Source organism: Anastrepha ludens, chromosome 4 (genome assembly GCF_028408465.1).
Source record: "Anastrepha ludens isolate Willacy chromosome 4, idAnaLude1.1, whole genome shotgun sequence".
Taxonomy (NCBI): Eukaryota; Metazoa; Arthropoda; class Insecta; order Diptera; family Tephritidae; genus Anastrepha; species Anastrepha ludens.
Genome location: NC_071500.1, coordinates 90,454,829 through 90,474,586, shown reverse-complemented (window position 1 = coordinate 90,474,586; position 19,758 = coordinate 90,454,829). Strand labels below are relative to the sequence as shown.

The window sequence follows — 19,758 nt, the reverse complement described above, 5'->3', positions numbered from 1 at the left end:
ATTCTCAAGCAGGCACACGATAAATGATACCGCGGATGTTGAAGAAATTATCAACATTACCTTCTGTCGAATTGTACATCACCGCTTTTTTGCCTTTTACCGCTCCCTAAATTTTTCGACGAACAGCTGATTTTTTTACGCTTTTTGCGGTTAAGCTTAGGTCAGGTCATTATTATATATTTAGTGATTTCCCAATTCATCCACTTTGTGCTGTCGCTCTGACTCACACATCCTTGACCTTGAAATCAGTCTACGCCACCCTAGTTCGAAGCCGACTTCATTATTGTTCCTTAATATGGAACCCTTTCTACCATTGCCGTATAGATAAGATTGAAAAAGTTCACTACCAAGTAAATATGCATTGCATTGGCTGCGCTGGCCCAAAGGTCTTTTTAAATATATAGGCAGACACAAATTGATTGGACTGCAAAGCCTTGAGTAGAGACGAATATAGTTTTCGGTTCTTTTCGTGTGTAGTCTTTTAAATTTCAATAAAAACTGGAATGAGTTACTGAGTCTAATTAAACTTCAAATAAAGCAGCGTGGCTTAGGGCAGGCTTGTTTCTTTCTACATGGATCCACAACTATATATCCTAGACCGAAAAATCAGCTGGAAGTCCATCGTAGAGTACAGGGTAAAGAAAGCGAATATAGCACTTTACACGTGTAAGAGAATGTTAGGTAAAAAATGGGGTCTCCAACCAAAATTAACCAATTGGTACTACACAGCCACTGTAAGCCCAATACTAACATATACGGCACTAGTCTGGTGGCCTGCAGCAGAAAAAAAATACAACAATACTAAGATAAACAAGATACAAAGAACAGCGTGTATTTTAACTATAGGAGCACTTAGCACCAGTCCTACTGAAGCGCTCAATGTACTAACTCACCTGCTACCATTAGATTTACACATTAAAACAATCGCTACTTGCAGCGCGGCGAAACTCAGAGACATAGGAAGCTGGACAACAAGGTCAAATGGTTACAGTAAGATCCTCCCTCCCTCCCATAGTTCCCGACCTTAACTTCAATAAAGGCTTCACGGTACGTTTTCCACCTAGAGTCGAATGGAGCAAAGGGAAGGTGATTGGAAGATACGATATCGAAATCTACACCGATGATTCTAAGATGAGCTGTCGTGTGGGAGCTGGCTTCCATTCGGAGCCGCTCAACCTATCCCAGTCAATTCGTCTTCCTGACCATGCCGGGGTGTTCCAGGCTGAACTGTTGGCGATCAGGGAAGCATGCAAATCACTAAAATTCTACAAGGAAGTTGGTGCAAGAGTAGCTATCTTCTCAGACAGTCAAGCAGCTATAAAGGCCTTAGACTCCAACTCCATTTTATCCAAACTAGTCTTACAGTGTAGAGAGGAGCAGGAAATGCTTAGTCATTGACTTGAAATCACTTTGATATGGGTTCCCGGTCACAGGAACATACGGGGTAATGAGATAGCGGATGAGCTAACAAGAAAAGGTTCGACACTAGACTTAACAGAGGCGGTGGCAGTCCCCACCCCACTGAACACAATAAAGGCATCCATTGCCTCATATTGTCATGCTTTAGGCGAAAGAAGATGGAAGCAAATAAGTACATGTATTACAACAAAAAACACATGGCCGTCATACAAAATCCAAAGGACGAATCACCTGTTAGGATGTTCCCGACCAAACATTTCACGCATCACTGCAACCCTTACAGGCCACTGGAAGCTAGACTTAACCTACCCTTCAATCCCATCTGCAGAAGCTGTCAAGCGGAAGGAGCGAAGGAAAGTCTTTTCCGTACTATCAAAAGACCTTAGTCTTACTATGTACTATTTGTATAAATAAATAAATAAATAAATAAATAAATAAATAAATAGCTGAAAGGTCCAGCGCTAGCTAGGGCACGACTCCGTTCTTTTGATAAGCCTTTCTTGCAGCAACTTAATGAGATCTCAGGCATCGAGATAAAGAATTTGCTGCTACACTTGGATCTCAGTAAATGGATGTGCCTTAGAATAACAAAAAAAAATTAATAAATAAAAAAATCATTATACGAGGACGGTGGTAATAAAGCGGTGCTGGTCACTAATTAAGTTTATTTCAGTGGAAGTACTCAACCTCGCAGCAACTATCCTAACCTCAGCTTGAGTCTAAGTTTATATAATTTTAACTGAATACTTCAAATCTTAACTAAATACTTGAAAATATGTCTAATATAGTCTGCAAGATTTATCTGTAGACTGAAAAAAATAAATAAATAAACCATTTCCTGTACAGCGATTCCATGGGTATCAGTCCATGTATCTTGCCGGAGGACTATGAGTAAGATTGCGCGGCTTTAGACGCGGAAAGTCTGCAAAAGGGGTAATCGAAATAATCAGAAACAGCATAAAGCAGCGCAACAGGCCAGTAGTAAATCCAGAAGTATAATTCTAAAATGTAAGGAATTCTTTCAATAGCGGACGATGGGCGGACATATTGGCCGCCTCGGGGCTAAGGTTCAAAATTTCGGCATGCCTACAGCGTATAATAAGGAATTACTTGCAACACCGCAAACTTGTCTATCCAACCCAATAGTGATTTCGTAGTACAGACGTCATATAAATGGGATAGATGTCATCATATCACAAGGATCAATTCTTGGTCTCGATTTGTGGAACTTTAGTTATGATGAGATTTTCAACATAGAAATGCCCGATAGTACCTTTCTAATCGGATAGGCAGACAATATTGCCACATTCAACACATCACGAAACCTTGAAGAAGCCCGTAGAAAACTTAAACTCAAATTAGCAAGGAAACGGAGCTAATACTTCTAACCAAAAAGCATATCCGATTAGAAGTTAGCATACAAACTTGCTGAAAGAGAGAGAGAGAGACCAACCAAAGGGAAACGGTAAATAATGAATGCTCCACGCTCTCCGTTCTCTTATATGGAGCGGAACTGTGGGCAAATGCGCTCAAAGCAAATCAGGGGAGTAAGTTCCTAGCATCGGTACAACCAACGGCAGCTCTGAGAGTTGTGTCTGCCCACCGCACAGTATGAGGGCCAGCTGTTCAAGGGATAAGCGGTTCAATACCAAATGCATTCGGGGCATGGGTATTTCCGGGCATTTTAAACCCTCTCATTATAAAAACAAAATAATGGGTATCTGCTTATCAATGCTCGTAACGACGTCTCTATAGATTTGCAAACGGACGTGTTATACGAGTACGGCAAATTATCGGATTACCTGATTTGTATAAACAAATTTGCTGGCTAATCTTCAGTCCCTAGTGTACGCGTAATGGTTTCATTGCAAATTTTCTATGCTAATATTCACATATTTGATGATTGCCTTACCCAAGCGTGCCTGATTTTCCACGCTCATGTTACCAGAACGCATTCATTAGAACCACCACTTTGCTTTACATTCTACGACTTCTTCAATAGTAAACAATTTTTAAGCCGTCTGCTCCGACTTTTCACTTTGGTCGTAGAGTTACTGAAAAAACGCCTCTATATTAGTTACTTTGATCACAGGCCACTTTCTCCTTGCTCGGCATGCTCAATGATTGAGCATACTTCACTTAGCCTATTGTAGAAGCTGCAAGAATGAGGATGAAGAACAGTCTGTCAGACATCTTCTCTGTACTGTTCCGCGTGATATGCTAGTAGGTTTAGACACTTGGACTCAACGTCCTTGAAAGATACTGATGACCTTAGGAATGTAAGTATCCGCCAGATCAACGGGCTTGCGCTTAAAATCAAATGGTTTTACGAGTAGTAGCAGGAAAACTGCTACTGTGGCAAAACAGTGGATTGCCAACGGTCTAAGTGAGTTGGTTTAAAGACCGATTGCTACTTCTACCTATCTATCGACTTAGTGCTACTGTGAAGTTGTAGAATTTTCTATATTTTTTTCCTCTAGTTTGGAATGCTGTAACACAGAGCTGTCTTCACTAAACACAAAATGGCAAAGGAACTTTTTTTGTAGCGTAGTCTCACCTTTAAATCGCCATATTGGGTAACCCGAAGCAATGCCCACCTCCAGAGATACGGCACACTAGAAATGTCAAGCGGAAAAAGCTCTGAACTTTTTTTTTCACCTCGTCATAGAAAGCACTAGCAGTAATACCAGCAATCCTAATATATTGAGAACATAATAAATAACAACAACAAAGATTGAATCATCTACTATAACAAGAGCACAACGAAGTGCTACAAACAGTCAACGATTAATTTCTTATGAGACTTTTTTATTCAATACATTTCATAGAAGTGTTACAGAAATTGAACTGGTTTTTCCTCGCTTACTGCGAACATTAACAATACGACAAACTAATTTATTAAGCTGTTTTTAAAAAAGAAGAAAAATAAGAAGAAGAAATAACATTAATTGAACGTTTTAATTCGTAGAAAATTGTATGCGTTAGAAAACTTGATTTATAGCTTTCCTTGAATGTATGACTTTGTTTCAGTACTCACTAAAAAATCATAGAGAACGACGGTGCTACATTTATACGAAGTTAAAACTGCTGATACATGAAAATAATTCCATTCTTATGAATGAAAAATTTGGACAAACCAATCGTGTAAGAAGGCATGTGAATATTTTTATATGAGGTTTTTTTCTATTCGTGAGTATATGGAAAAATTGTATATAGAAAAAAGTCACAGAGTGCGTTTTGTTAATTCAGGCCAAATCTTCTTTTTATTGGTTTTATAGTTGATTTTCACATGTGAATATTTTTACACATCACAAACTTCTTCACACTGAATATCTTCATTTTGCCCACCGGGGAAATCGATGATCGGCAGCATAAATTTTATTGAAATTTACCCAGCGGTTTTTAAGTGACAGTGATCACCAGTTCAAAAAACATAGTTTTGAGAAAAACGCATTTAAAGGTTTGCTATCTGCTCCGGAGCACCCGAGCGCCCTTTGTTAATGGTTGAATAACTCGAAAAGTATTTGTCGGATTCACTTCAAATTTTCACACAATACTTTTAACATATTATACTTTACTGCTTTACTGCAAAAAAAATTCAATTTTTTGAAAATTTTGACTACCCCTAATCTCTTAAAAAAAAAACATTTAATTTTAAACCTTGCCGCATATATTGATTGTTTATAAAACTTATCATCTCAGAAATTGAATGCAAATGGTTCTCCTCTGCCACATCACTTTTCTATCTCCTTTGAAGTAGTCAGAAAATAATGGCAATGATGGCAATAAAGGCTCAAAAATAATTTTTTTTGGTGGAACGCATTTTTTACTCATTGATTCCTTGTAAAGAAGAAGTGCCGATTTGGGACCAGCAGGACCTTAGTTTAGATGTAGAGAAGCTGGTTTTTGAACGTGTTTCGTGTTAGAGTGCTGTATTGAGCCCTTTCTAAAGTGGGTTGTCGAGCTTTATTTCTTATTTATGGCTGCCTCTTGGATGTTTACTTACAAATGTATGAGACTACAATTTCATGCCGCCTCAGAATGAAAAATATTTGTGAGAAGCGTTTTAATAAGAACGATTTTTCATATAATTTAATGTTTCATACTCACAGCGGGTTTTGAGCTCAGGTCAACTGAATGGTAGTCATTCTTTTATTTTGAAATGAACCAATAATGTTGCCCTTCTCAGCCATTTCATTCAGAAACCCATTCGGTTACGTTGGCTGAGAAGGACAACGTCATTGATCCATTTCAAAATAAAATTTTGAATATTTTATTGATCAGTTTTTTTGACTGCTTATTGAAAATTTGGTGTCTGAACTTCGCACTGACGAAGAAGGTGAAGGAGATACTAAGCATCACACCGGTGGACTATAATCGATATTTTGTGGACCACGATATTAAGTTGGACCACGAAAGTCTCAAATTTTTGGTTTTATTATGTATTGCTTGATATTGGCAAGTTTTTGTTGTTCTTGTTGAAGTGGTTGAGTATTTCTATTGATATAATCCTAATTGGCGACGAACACCGTTTTATTACCACTGACCTCGTGTGATGATGTCTTTTTCTTTGGTAAATTTTTTTTTTGCTTAAGTCATATCCATTTCGTGAGATCCAAGTGTGGCAGCGAATTCTTTATCTCTGAAATCTCATTAATGTGCTGTAAAAAGGCTTACCGAGAGAGCGAAGTCGTGCCCTAGCTGACCCTGGACATTCATATAAGTAGTGGAAAATACTTTCCTTCATCCTTTCCGCTTGACCACTTCTACAGATGGGATTGAAGGGAGGTTGAGTCTGACTGCATGATCCCCTACTTTCCAATGACCTGTAAGGGATGCAGTGAAGCGTGAAATGTTTGGTCGAGAGCCCCCTAACAGGTGATTCGCCCTTTGGATGTAGTACGACGGCCATGTGTTTTTTGTTGTAACACATTTAGTTATTTGCTTCCGTCTTCTTTCGGCTAAATCATGATAGTGTGTAGCAATGGATGCTTTTATTGTGTTGAGTGGGGTGGAGACTGCCACCGCCTCTGCTATGGCTAGTGTTGAACCTTTTCTTGCTAGTTCATCCGCTATCTCATTGCTATGACCGGGAACCTGTATCACAGTAATTTCAAGCCAATGACTAAGCAATTCTAGTCCCTCTCTACACTAAAGTAATTTTATATATATTTCCGTAAGCTAAACCCGAATCCGCTAATAAGAATTTGTCATTTTTCATTAGCCAAACCAGTTATTTGAGAAAATGGGCTTTGACACCCCAAAAATCCGATTTTTATACAATTCTCAAAGTTTGTACCGACTAAATTTGAAATGCGCAACATTTTTAGAATCTTCAATATGAAACTTGAATCTCATAATTATTAGTTGGATAGTAGCATTTCAAACAACTGTCAAATTAGCCGACAAATATGGGTTTTGACTGATGCCAACTTGATTGTATGTCTGTTTCACTTTGCTGCAAGGCAATTTTTCAGTTTTTAAATCTGAAAGGCGCCTTTTGCGCCCCGCTTCTCGTTGATGATTGGTGAAATTAAAAAAAAAATTGATCAATTATTATTTTTTTTTTTTTATTATTTTTTTTTTGATATTGATTTATTAAATTCGTTGTTCAAATGGATCGATTTCGTTACATAAACAACCACGAAGGAATGGAACTAAATCGTTGCTCTTAAGCCGCACAGACTGGATATAGTCATGCTGCAAGTAACCGTTACACCAGTAAATAGGGAGGATGCGGCCACAAAATGATCCGGAAGCACTAGTTGTATTCTGGATTATTATTATTATATTATTATTAGGAATTTATAGAAATGTGAAACGAAATCCCTAGAAGAGTTAAAACAAGAAGAGTAAAAAAACCGCAGGAGAATGTGTCTCTAGGCTGCAGGCACACTAGATACGTCATCTTCAAAGTGAAAATTTTTTAAATAAATAAATAATTAAAGAAATAAATAAAATTAGTAATTGGCGCGAGCACTTCCGCTAGGTGTTTGGCCGAGCTCTTCCTCCTATTTGTGGTGTGGGACTTGATGTTGTTTCATTAATGGGGGGATCTACAGTTTTTTAAGCCGACACCAAAAGGCAAATGGTTTTTTATGAGAATATTTTTCATGGCAGAAATACACTCGGAGTCTGCTGAGAGGCAACCGCTACTAGAAATAACTTTTTCAATTATTTTATGTTCATGCACGGAAATTTATACCTCGAAAAGGAAGGTCAACAATGAAATGTTAAACTACTTCCACTAACTACTGAAATGTTAAGCTACTTCCATTATACACCACCACTAGACCAGTAACGGAAGGAAAATATAAAGACATTATTACCAGTCCTAAGTAGTGGAAATGTCCACCTGTCGTTGCTTAGGAACAACGTCTTCTTACTGCTTGGAGCGCCATCTGTGTTTCACATTTTTATGCAAGAAGGATCGCACAAATGGTTGAGGACTTCGCTAAATTTGGTGTGCGCTATTACCGCGATTACCCGCTTTCTTTTGCTGGCGCCACTGGTGCAATGTGTAACTGTGTCTCTTTCTTTATTTTATTGCTTGTTTTAGCAGCCACAGGTCAAGTAATGCGCTGACTTTTGTGGGGTAAGGATGAGAAGGAAAAGGTTTTGGGGTTGAGGAATGAGATTTAGTTTTTTGTTTTGTTTTTACAAACTGGGACAGTACGTCAGTTTGGAAAATTGCGAGGACCGTGCTTTACATGGAATCCGATACCACAACCTCTGGGATGGCAGGCTAGTGCACTTACGCTAGACTACTGAGGCGGCATGAGATAAAAACGGATTAGTTTCTTAATATAATTAGTAAATGTGATTTTATAATAAATATATTAATAAAAACGTTATTTTATACAATAAATTATTTTATAAAATAATTATTGTATTTTTATTTTTGTTACTGTTTCAAATAAAACTCACAGTTCGTTATTGCTTTCAGCCATTTACAGGATATTCAATTAATTTTGAAAATGCTCTAAGCCAATTCCTACTTTAAAAATCATATTTTCGGATGAAACTTTCACAAAATTTCATATTCATAATAAATCGCTGTTAACAAAGACTAATAAAATTCTAAGTAAAAAAGTCGCACAATCCAAAAACATTTTTTAATTTACTCAAATGCAATTCAATAAATATCTCGCAACAGGAAATATATGACTTAGGCCACTTTCATAACTATGGCTTTCTGGCAAAATTTTTCCATACATTTTCAAGCACAAATTTCCATACAATTTCATGCTAAATATTTTTCCAAGTTAAATCTTCCATATACATATGTAGCCTCCCTAGCAGATTAGAAAGTTGGCTACAACGGACCCTTTTCGTGGTCTAAGTGGCATCGCCTTCTCTACAAAAAACCAAAAAAACAACACTTTATAATAATAAGAAAAAATAGAAAAACACAACTGCTGATCGCTTCTAATGGCCGCATGCGTCATCATCCACCCCGCAACATTAATATTTATGCATATTGCCAGCCATAAAATTTTGTTGCAAGTACCTGCCCACGACATTAACTACTGCATAGACATAACCAAGCGCAGACAGACGCACCAAGAGTGGCAACTACTTAACCTATGGCAGATCAGTGTCCATAACGCTCTCGCTCGCCAATGGCAGCGGGAACATGTACGCCGAGGGGGTGGGCAGCTTAACAACAAATACCATGTGCTTACATACATAAAACATACATTGCATGCGGTAAATTCATATGCAGAGGAGAAGCAAAGCAGTTTTCATGTGCGCGCGTATTGTTCTGCAGCCATCCGGTAGCAGACGGAGTCATTTCCGTTCCAAAGTGCTGAGGCAGTAAAGTTCTGAAGTTGAAAAGAAATGCGCTCAATTTGCATGCCAAGCACGTTGGCGCACTTCACTCAAAGCAACAAAGAATTTAAATTAAAAAACAAAAAACATTAGCAAAACAAATAAAATAAAAATAAGTAGGAAAGGCAATCAAATTATTTTGCCAAAGCAAATCGAATGTTGAAGCAGTGGTCAACAAGTGTTGCTCAAATCATAGCCATTTGGCTGGCGGCTTTTACAACTTGACATCTTACGCTGTCTTACTGTACTAAAGCATTTTTTACTACAGCTTATACTTATGCCCTTTGTTGCCTGTGCTTTGGCAGCACTTCTGTGTGGCAGTAAAAATTCATAAATGTAAATTAGGTGTGGAGCCAGCTTGTTGCACAATTTTTTTTATGTATTTATTGTTTTTTTATGTGTTTGCTTCTGAAATTATTTGGAGATGATAGATTTTTTTGTCGTTACACGAGTAACTAAAAAAATAATACGCAATAATTAAAGAAAAAATAATATCTTTCTATTTGGCTCAAGAAACATATAAAAGAGCTACAACTGTAATTAAGGCCTCAGCAACCGAAATTAAAAATTATAATACAATAAATTGTAATAGAAAAAGCGAAGAAGAGTTGTTTTTTTTATTAAAATCATACAAACAGTCATAGTCAAAGTCTTATAAGGATCATAATGGAGTGGCCACCCATCTCGTCGTTATTGAGTTTAATTATTTTAAAAGTAAACAAAATGCTACAATGAATGAGATTGCCGTAAATATTTTATATATCAGTATTTAATGAATTTATTTCTAAATTCCCTTATAAAAATAAATTATTTATTAAATACTATTTTAACTTTAGCATTAAAACTTTAGCGGTTGTTGAAGTGGTCTCGGAATAACTAGTTCAGTGAATGTCAGTCTCTGCATATGCGACAGTTTCTCAGTCAAAGCGACCAAATGCAATAGAAATGTGCATGACTGCGATTCTGTTAAAAAATATACTCCACTTAGCTGTGAAAGAAATAAATAAAATATTTCGTATTGGAGTAATCAATTTTCATAGACTTATGGTGTACATAACTGTCCTATTGAACCCACAATTCGGCAAGTCATCGGCAAAATTGAGAATAATTTTACATTTTTGGATGATGCTCGAACGATTTGACCACGAAAAATCTAAGGTGGAGATAATACAGTCGGAATGTAAATGACAGTTTAGCCGAAGACTCGAAAGTACCGAGTGGGCACTGTTCTCAACAACTTGGCCTACCTTACGGCAGTCCACGGGCGATTTTACGGAAAGACTTTGGCTTGAAATCGTATAAAATATAGCTATATATAACTCGCCGTGGGTTAGGGGGATAGAATTTGCCCGAGGTGATGGATGCCTGTCATAAGAGGCGATTAAAAACCACACCTCAGCCTGTTATTTATGAGTTAACTCAACAATATTAGGCTGAGAGAAACAGAAATGGCTTGGTGACGATAGGAAAACTGTCGTCATTGCAGCGTTCAACTACCTAACAGTGCAACAGAATTTGCTCATGAGTCTGAGATCTGATAATTTATATTTGCTTGCCGTGCTTGTGTGTCATTCCGCATTTGGGGTTTGGTCCCACGTGCAAGTTATTGTAACATAACAGAGACTTAATCTGCTTGCATGCATATTTTTTTGGAGCCCAGTCAAAACCAGGCGCTGTCGACCGAGTCAAGTGGGTATAACCTTATCAGCACTTCAAGCTAAGTGTTGAGGTACCCATGCCGAGAGCTGCATGAATGGTAGTGCTTAAATAACTAAACGTTAACGGTTCCCTCCGATGTCCAGGCAAGTGCGGTTGTAGCAAGTGCCTTACCGCGGTATGCCGGTTATGCCGCGGCGGACCATCTCCTTCCGTGCATACTCGTGTTACCAAAATTTAGGTAAATAGAAAACAAAACAAAAAACATAACAAAAAACATTGCGGAAACAACAAAAACTGAGAGTGTGCCCAGCCCGGAAGACGATCTGCTGGCTTCTAGCCAGGACACAGTGGTCCTGGGCCCACTGCTGAAACCCAGCTGTCTACAGCGAATAACTCAACAACCCGAAGCCATTCAAGAACAGCCATTGCATCCATTGAAAACAACCGTTTGGTGCGGTGTATGGGCTGGAGAATCATCGGTCCATATTTCTTCAAAGATGAAGCTGGCGCTAATGGTACAGAGGAGCAATGGATTTTTTGTGTCATCGTTTCGGTGGGAAATTTATCGGACCAGTATATTGTCCACCACGATTGTGTGATATCACACCTTTATACTTTTATTTGTGGGTAGGTAAAGTCTAAATACTTTGTGGGGAAACCAGCTTCGATTGAGGCATTGGAAGCCAATGTTACGAAAGTTATTCACGAGATACAGAGCGAAGTTCTGCAGCGAGCCATTCAAAATAGTTGTTTACGGATGGCCCAGTTACAGCGCAGTTGCGGCCAACATTTTAAAGGGATTATATTAAAAAAATAAATGGCATGAATGGTTCTACTTAAAATAATAAAAATTGCGTAACCAATTTCAATTTTTGTGGTTTTATTTAAATTTAAAATCCGATAAGTTCAGCACCCTTTATTATAAAATATTTCAAAAGTCTCAGTAGCCTTAAATAATAATAAAAAATGGAAATTATCAAATTTATAAAACTTCACCGAAAAATTTAAGATTGGTTTGAAAGAGTTTTTAAAGTGCAAAAAAAATTGCGTTTGTACGTGGATTCTAGTAAAAAAGTCTTAAAAAAAAATAGATCTGCATGTAAAACATTTGAAAAGTAAAGACTATACATCTTAAAAATGTCTTTGACAATTTTTCTCTATTTAAATGTTAGAAAAAAAGAGGTTGTCTGTAAAATCGGTTTACTGACGATAGTTTAACGTGACAACGTCATAAGAAAATATTGATGGAATGGTTGCATTTTTCAAAACAAAATTTAAGTTTATTTGTTTGATAGATATTTTGTATGGATATAGTGGAGGAGGTAAATGGAATTGCAATGGAATAGGTTAAGTTACATTTACACAAACGTGAAAAATGACGAAACATTTATCAAATTCATGAAAGATATCTTCAATTTCGATTGTGCATCAGACGTTAATAAGTCAACAACACTAAGAGGCACCATCATCGATTTGCCTTTTTCAAGACACTTTACACTCGAAACACTCCCTTTCATTTCCTATTTTTCCTATCATCGTTTATTCTCAACAGAGAATTGGTTCATTACCATGCACACAGGAAGAAGGCATATGCAAATACAAGTATGTGAATTTATATACAAATGCGCGTATACATACATATATATGCTCACTTAAGTAGGAAGAGAGCAAGATGTCGAACGTTGCCGTTCCTTTGCTTTGTTCGTTCCGCGCTTTCGCTTGCAGTTCATTCAAGGTAACGGCAATGAGCAAGGTAACGACAAATGAGCAAGGTAACGGCAATGAGCAAGGTAACGACAAATGAGCAAGGTAACGGCAATGAGCAAGGTAACGGCAATGAGCAAGGTAACACTAATAAGCAAGGTAACGACACATTTTTTCGTGCGTGCAGCCTGTTAAATCGAATTATAAGACGTTATCACGTCAAAAATGATAAAAAAAAAATTAATAAAAAAAATTAAAAAAAAAAAATTATTAAATCTGATGTTTCAATTTGAAAAATTATGAAGCAAATATATTTTTTTACAGAACGAAAAAATAATAACATGATTCAATTATTAAAGGTTTGCTCACTAGTGACATTCAATTTTTGACACTCCCTTACAAAAGGTTGTATTTAAGAAGGTGAATAAAGTGGAAAAAAGTAAATCCTTTTTGGTAAAAATGGTAGCAAAAAAGTATTTTCTTACTTAAATTAAAACAAACTGCGAACGGTTTAAAAAATTAATTTTAAGTAATATTTGAATGTAAATAATAGTACAAAATAGACATTATTAGCGGAATTTACAAGTTTAATATTAAAACAAGAAATTATTTCACTTAATCCAAGATTTTATTTTGTGAATTAATTATTAAATTTAAAACCGATCACGAAGTTGCGAAGCTTCGCCAATATGAAACTGTTTTGTTAAAAATAAATAAATAATTGTCACGTTCACTTCTGTTATTATTATTATTAATTATTCTTCCTGTCGTAACTCTTTGGGAAATGCTAGCTCTTTGCAAAAGATGAATTCCTTCTGAATCAACAAATCACAAGAAATAAAGATTTGTAAATTCACCACTCATCGATCTCGGATTGTGTCAATTACCCTATTATGTTCTGCTTTAAGCTGTATGTATTCCATGCCATACTTCCATAGTCCTGAACATACCGATGAAAACTCTTGAGCGAGTTGTTACTCGTAAGCAGACCATTTTGAAAATGAAATGTTTTTTCTACAAATTTTGCTTTTATTCAAACTTTCTACAGCTAACAATCCAGTGTCTTGCTAAGGGAGCCGATTTGACAAGGGAGAACGAGAAAGCTGCTTACCGAGCAAGTTCTGGTGTTTAAAAACCCCTTTGAAAACAAAATGTTTTTACTACAAATTTTACTTTTCTTTCACTTTTGCTAAAAATTTCTAGAGTTAGCAACCCAGTGTCTTGCTAAGGGAGCTGATTTGTCAAGAGGGAATGAGAAACCTGCTTACTGAGCAAACCTTCATGAAATAATAATAACAAAATTATAAAAAGAAATTTCAGTACACAAAATTTTCAAATTTCACCTCGAACTAGCGAACAATTTTAAGAATGTCTTTGAAGATTTCCTCCAGTGCAAATGAAATTGTGTATGGAAATTAAAAAAAAAAAAGAAAAAATAGAGAGATTATGAATTCCTAAAATTTAACACCTAAATTTTTCAAATTTTATACGCCAGAAAACGAAATTATGTTGAAGGACTTTTATAATTTCAAATAATTTGTTAAAATTAAAATTTTTGTTAAAAATTCATGAACAGAGTTCAAATAAAACACACCATTTTATATTGCTTTATATACAATATTTAGCCGGTCGAAGGCAACTGCAGTTTGAAGGCAACTTTAGGAGCTTATGGTTCTGTCAGGGCGGCAAATACGACCAGATAAATAAAGCAATACAAAATTCAGTGTTTTTTTTTTTAATTCGGACATTTCGCTGAATTTATTGAAAATAATACTTGGAATTTGGCGATCACAAACAAAATAAACTATTTCTTAAAAAAATAAATTTTTTTGGAAAATTTTTCAAAATTTAAGTACTGATGAGTGACAACAATTCTTGCCGTTGGAAGTACAATAGATCCTTCAGATCGAAGTGCTAATATCCTCATATTAATAATAAAGCACCGGTGAAAATAAACATTTGGTCAGGGTTTTTAATAGTTTTGCCGATTTGCCAATAAAAAGCAAATTATAATGAATAAATAAAATTTATTGAAATTTCTGTAGAAAAAAATTAAAAATTTAAACAACTAAATAAAGTTTTCTCAAATTTCTAAAACAAAAATAAAAATTTAAACCATTAAATCAAGTTTTCTCAAATTTGTAAAAAACAAAATTTAAATTTAAATAATGAAATAAAGTTTTCTCAAATTTGTAAAAAAAAAAATTAAATAATGAAATAAAGTTTTCTCAAATTTGTAAAAAAAAAAAATTAAATAATGAAATAAAGTTTTCTCAAATTTCTAAAAAAAAACATTTCAGAACGTCAATCTCAGTAAGCGAAGCACGGTGTACTACTTGATTGAAAATAAAATGTTGAAAGTATACAATTTGATGAGAAGTTACTAATTTAAAATTGTTTTAAAATGTAATTTAAATTTTCCAAAAACATATACCTATATAAAAAAATTTGGAGCCTTAATATTTTGACCAATTTTGCTTATTTTTATTTTCAGGCTGAATACGAGTTATTTTTATAAAAGCATAGCTCATTGTTTACCAAGAACCAAATAAATCAACATTTAAAACTTGATAAAATATTTAGAAAATTTGCCAAATTTTCATTAAAGTTTGCATTTTTTATGCAAAAAAAAAAAAAATTAGTATGCAGTTTATTATATTTTATTTTGAATAAACAATTTGAATTAAATAAATTAATAGCCCATTATTTGTAGTAGGTGTCCAGATGTTTAGTTCACAAGTGTCATCTGGACACCTACTACATCTTCCAATAGGGTGATTAATTTTGCGCCACCTTGCTAGAGAATCCTGTTTATTTTTTATAAGTTTTTGTTTTTTGAACGATGTTGCGCATTAGAAAGAAACTCGAGCGCTGCACCGCTGGAATTTCCAACTGGCGTACAAGATACAGCTCGTAATTATTATCTAAAGCAAAAAATTCAAATGGATTTCTAATTATCATGATTTTTTATTCTAGATGAACTAAGAAAACTGAGAAAAATTTCAGGAGGTTTTAAAGAAAAATGTGCCTTTCTGTAAAAAAAAAATTCACTTCAACTTGGTATAAAAATCTTGAAAAATTATTTTTTATCTATTTTGTTAGTTCAAATAGAAGAGAATTTAATACTGAAGGGAACAAGTTATGATTCATTTCAAAAAGTTCATTAGTTTTTTTTCATTCATGTACGCCAATTCAAAGAAATCATAAAAATGAAAAGTCGAGAAAAGAAGATAAAGTTTGTACTATAGCTGTCCGGTCACAGCGTAACTACCTAACGCTCGCCTACTTTTGGCTTTGTATCTACGGAAATATTGAGAATTAGACTTTGTAACTTTGTGTGAATATTCTGAAATATATTAGGAATCGCTTAAAATGAAAAAAGGAAATTGATTTTTTTTACCTTATAAACCAGGCTCCCCCCTTAATATAGAGGTACAATGGTTTGTGTGCGGGCTGTAGATTACAGTGAAACTAAAGCTAAGGTTTCCATTTAAAATAAAATGTTGGAATTGTTGGAGATTAAAAATGGATCTAGGAAGTAATGGGTCATGATTTGAAATAGTACGACGGTACAGAGAGATGGCACTACTGGGACGTATAGCGGTTATGTTTAGTTAGTAGCATTTAGAAGAACGCAAACTAAGTTTCAGCCAGATCGGTTTTTTTTCTTTGAGTTTGGCATTCGCTTTAATCGAGGTACTTGAGTGATTTTCCTTTCCTCGTACAGCCCAAATATAAATTTTTGCCAACAAAATGTATCTTAAATTGCAATTTTAGTAAACGAGACTTGGGTAAAAGTCGCGATTATCAATTAAAATTTATTTACGAAAAATTTTCATAAGTCTATAAACAAATGAAAAGGTGGCAAGAGCTTAGATTTGCAATGATAAATTTTGCAGATAATAAATAAAGTTGCAGAGCAAAAATTTTCTTAGAAAATACAAAAAGTCGAAGTTATCACTTTTTCAAACTTATACTCCAATAACACGGACGATAATAGTGTCATATTTCCAAAAAATAATATCTAATTTTAAATGAATAGGCAGAAGTGACCACCAGACCACCACCTGAAAACAATGCATGTCGATATCTAAGAGTTTTAACGGTAACTCATTAGATAAAAATAAGGCTTTACTTTTGCATGAGGGAGGCATACAATATTGGAAACAACATTTTTGTTAATTTTTTTAGTATGAAACTCCTGCCAGTAGCTGGCACAAGTGAGCGAGATATACAAATTTATAGAAATTTAGATCACAGAAGGATTCTAGTGCTTTGATTTGTAATAAAATATTGCAAATTGAAGAAATGCCTTAGGTAGTATAGAAAAAATAAATATAAAAATGTATGCCATAATTTCCTGTATGGACTCTAGAAAATTAAAATGCGTTTGCGGCTTATCTTCTGGTAGCATAAAAAAATCTTTTTTTTTTTGTCATTGGCGCGTACACTTTTGTTAGGTGTTTGACCGAGTCCCACCTCCTATTTGTGGTGTGCGCCTTGATGCTGTTTCACAAATAAAATCTTTAGAGGAAGTTATTCACTAGCCACCTGACTCTTAAAAATATATAATAAAAAAGAATACTTTCAAGCATACCAACCTTGATTTTCCAAAATAATGACTAAGGCTGCGTTTGCTGCTTCATAAAAGTAAGTGGACACACCTCAGAGTACTTTTTTGCTTGACAATTAATTTACGTGGTTTTATTCTGCGTTGTAAAAGATACTTTTTTACAACACTTTTTTTTTAAGCACGTTAAAAAATTTTCGTTTTTATGTATTTTTAATTATTATAATTATTCATTTAAAATTTCAGAAATATTGATACACTTATAGGGATATGCTTTTGTGCTTGCTTGTGGATAGAAAGTGGATCAAATTAATTTTCACACTAAGGTAGCCTCCGTTAATTCCATGTTTTGTTCGTTGACAGTAAATTTCACCAGGTAATTTAATTAAATACTTTACAGAAATGGGTAAAAGGGACAAAATCAATATTTTTTCTATTATTTTCGATTAAAATTTCCATGCTTATAAATATTTTTAAATTATTTTTCTATGATTTTTTGTTATATGAAAGTTGGGTGGCGGATGTTTCTTTGTTTTGCGTTATTTGGGTAGTGAGATTATAATTTTGTTTTTTTGTTTTAAGTAAATATTTGTGTTTGTCACTATTTGTTTTGAAGTGGAAATCACTGTTGGGCTTATTTTTCTTGCTTTTTTGTTAGTAAACTAGAAAATGTAAAATTCAAGTTATGTCATTTTGTTGAAATTTAGTGTTATTTAGAGTTTTGGAGACGTTTTGTTTTTGTATATATTTTATGCAGATATAAAACAAACATTTTTTTTATTTTTTTAATGTATTTTTTATTTTTTTATTTTTAATTTTACGTTTCGTCGCATTTGTTTTTTATTTTTTATTAGAAAACCGAGCTGTTTCTTTTTCTTTTGGCAAGTAAAATATTTTTCATTTTTTTAATCTAAAATATGTTTTTTTTTCAATTTTTCTAAACATAAAAATTCAATACCAGCATCTAATTCACAACTTTTTCAACTTTTCTACAAATACTCCTCGTTTATTTGAACAAAATTTTTCACCAGGAAAATTCACAGCCAACTTTTTGCGTCCCACTAGCACTAACTAGGCCGCTGCTAGCACGGCTTTAGCGCTAAAAGCGTATGTAAATGACAATTAGTAATTTCACTTTCGATTGCCAATTAGGCAGACAAAATTAATCAATAACAAGAAAATATTCTGCAAATATTCACAAGCAACGTCAACGACTATGACGACACAACAAAAACAGCGACGGCATTGGCTGTGATTTACTTAGTTGAACGAATGAACGAGCGAGTGAAGAAATGCGCCAAGCGTTAAACGTTCGATAGTAGCGCACATAGAGATTCACACGAGCACGCGAGCAGAAGCGCGAACAAACAGTGAACGCGTCAACGCGCCGCAAAACGAGCAACCAACGCGAGCTACTCTATGCCAGCAACGAAGTGCTTTTAGAGCAGCAGCAGCGGTGGCGACGCATGCACGCAGTCAACACAGCGGGCAGGCCGACCAACAGATGCCCAACAACCGGCAAACAGTTTAGCAGACGCGCAGACAACACGCGACGAATGAAAACACACACGGCTCGTTGGCGGTCGGTGGTCGTGTGCGAGCGATCCAACGATCTTCGCGTTACGAGTGGCGACAGCAGCAACAGCGGCAATAGCAGTGCGCTTGCTGGCGTTTACTAAATGGTAACAGTAGCAGTTGTCCGTTAGTTGAGTTGTTTGTTGTGGCGATTCGTAGTTTTTTGGTGGCGGTTGCTTGGCGACAATAGCAACGGCAGCAAGTCTGAACGATCTTGAACTGTGAAGCGTTTGTGAACGACTAAAGCGCCTGTTGCGGCTGTTGATTTTGAAGGTGAAAAAGTTGTTGGCAAGCTGTTAGAGGTGATAACAGCGATGTTAGCAGCAGTAATGGAGGGTCGCTGCGTTAGAAATTGATTACTCTTGCTGCCATTTGGGGTGGCTTGTTGGCTTAAGGTGGTTGATTTTCAGAAATTTGACTAAGAAGTGAACAAAAAAGTAGTTGGAAGGTATGATGTAATTATTGGTATACAAATTGCAAAATCTGTAGAGACAAGCAGCGCACGACCTGTGGACGTATAACATCAGTAAGTTTTTGCTTCAATTTTGGTTCAAAATTCTTCGTTATTTGAGCGTGATCTGAGAATTACTGAGCGCCTGCCGTTTTCATGTGCTGAACTATGAAATACCAGAACATTCCTTCCGCGCATGGGGTGCTCTCGCAAGAAAAAGCTTGCGCACCTCGCTGGTTTCAGTCTAAATCCATTGGGGTGTGGACCAAACAGCGTGACCAAGTATTAAAGCTTAAATTCATCAGCTTTGAAATATAGGCTCCCGATCAAGCACAGTAGAGCAGATGAGAGATCGCAGTTCACTAAAACCGAATAATAGTAATAACCATAAGTTCGGTCAGAGGTACGAACCCGACTATAGAATGATATAAAAAATTTTTTCCAATTTATTTTCGGTCGCCTTTCGGTAGGCAATGCCAAGCCTCCAATGCCACTTGTGCCATGAAAATAGTTTTTATCAGAAACATCAGCCACTCGGAGGCGGCAT

General features: G+C 35.5%; 1 protein-coding gene across 1 annotated transcript in view; it reads right to left on the bottom strand.

The window, feature by feature from the left end:
- The window catches only part of LOC128860152 (protein embryonic gonad), a 127,197-nt gene extending 108,217 nt beyond the window's left edge, over positions 1 to 18,980 (bottom strand). The window contains exon 1 of the mRNA XM_054097439.1: positions 17,217 to 18,980. The gene's annotated coding sequence lies outside the window, so the exon portion shown is untranslated. The remainder of the gene's footprint in view (positions 1 to 17,216) is intronic.
- Positions 18,981 to 19,758: the final 778 nt, after the last annotated feature.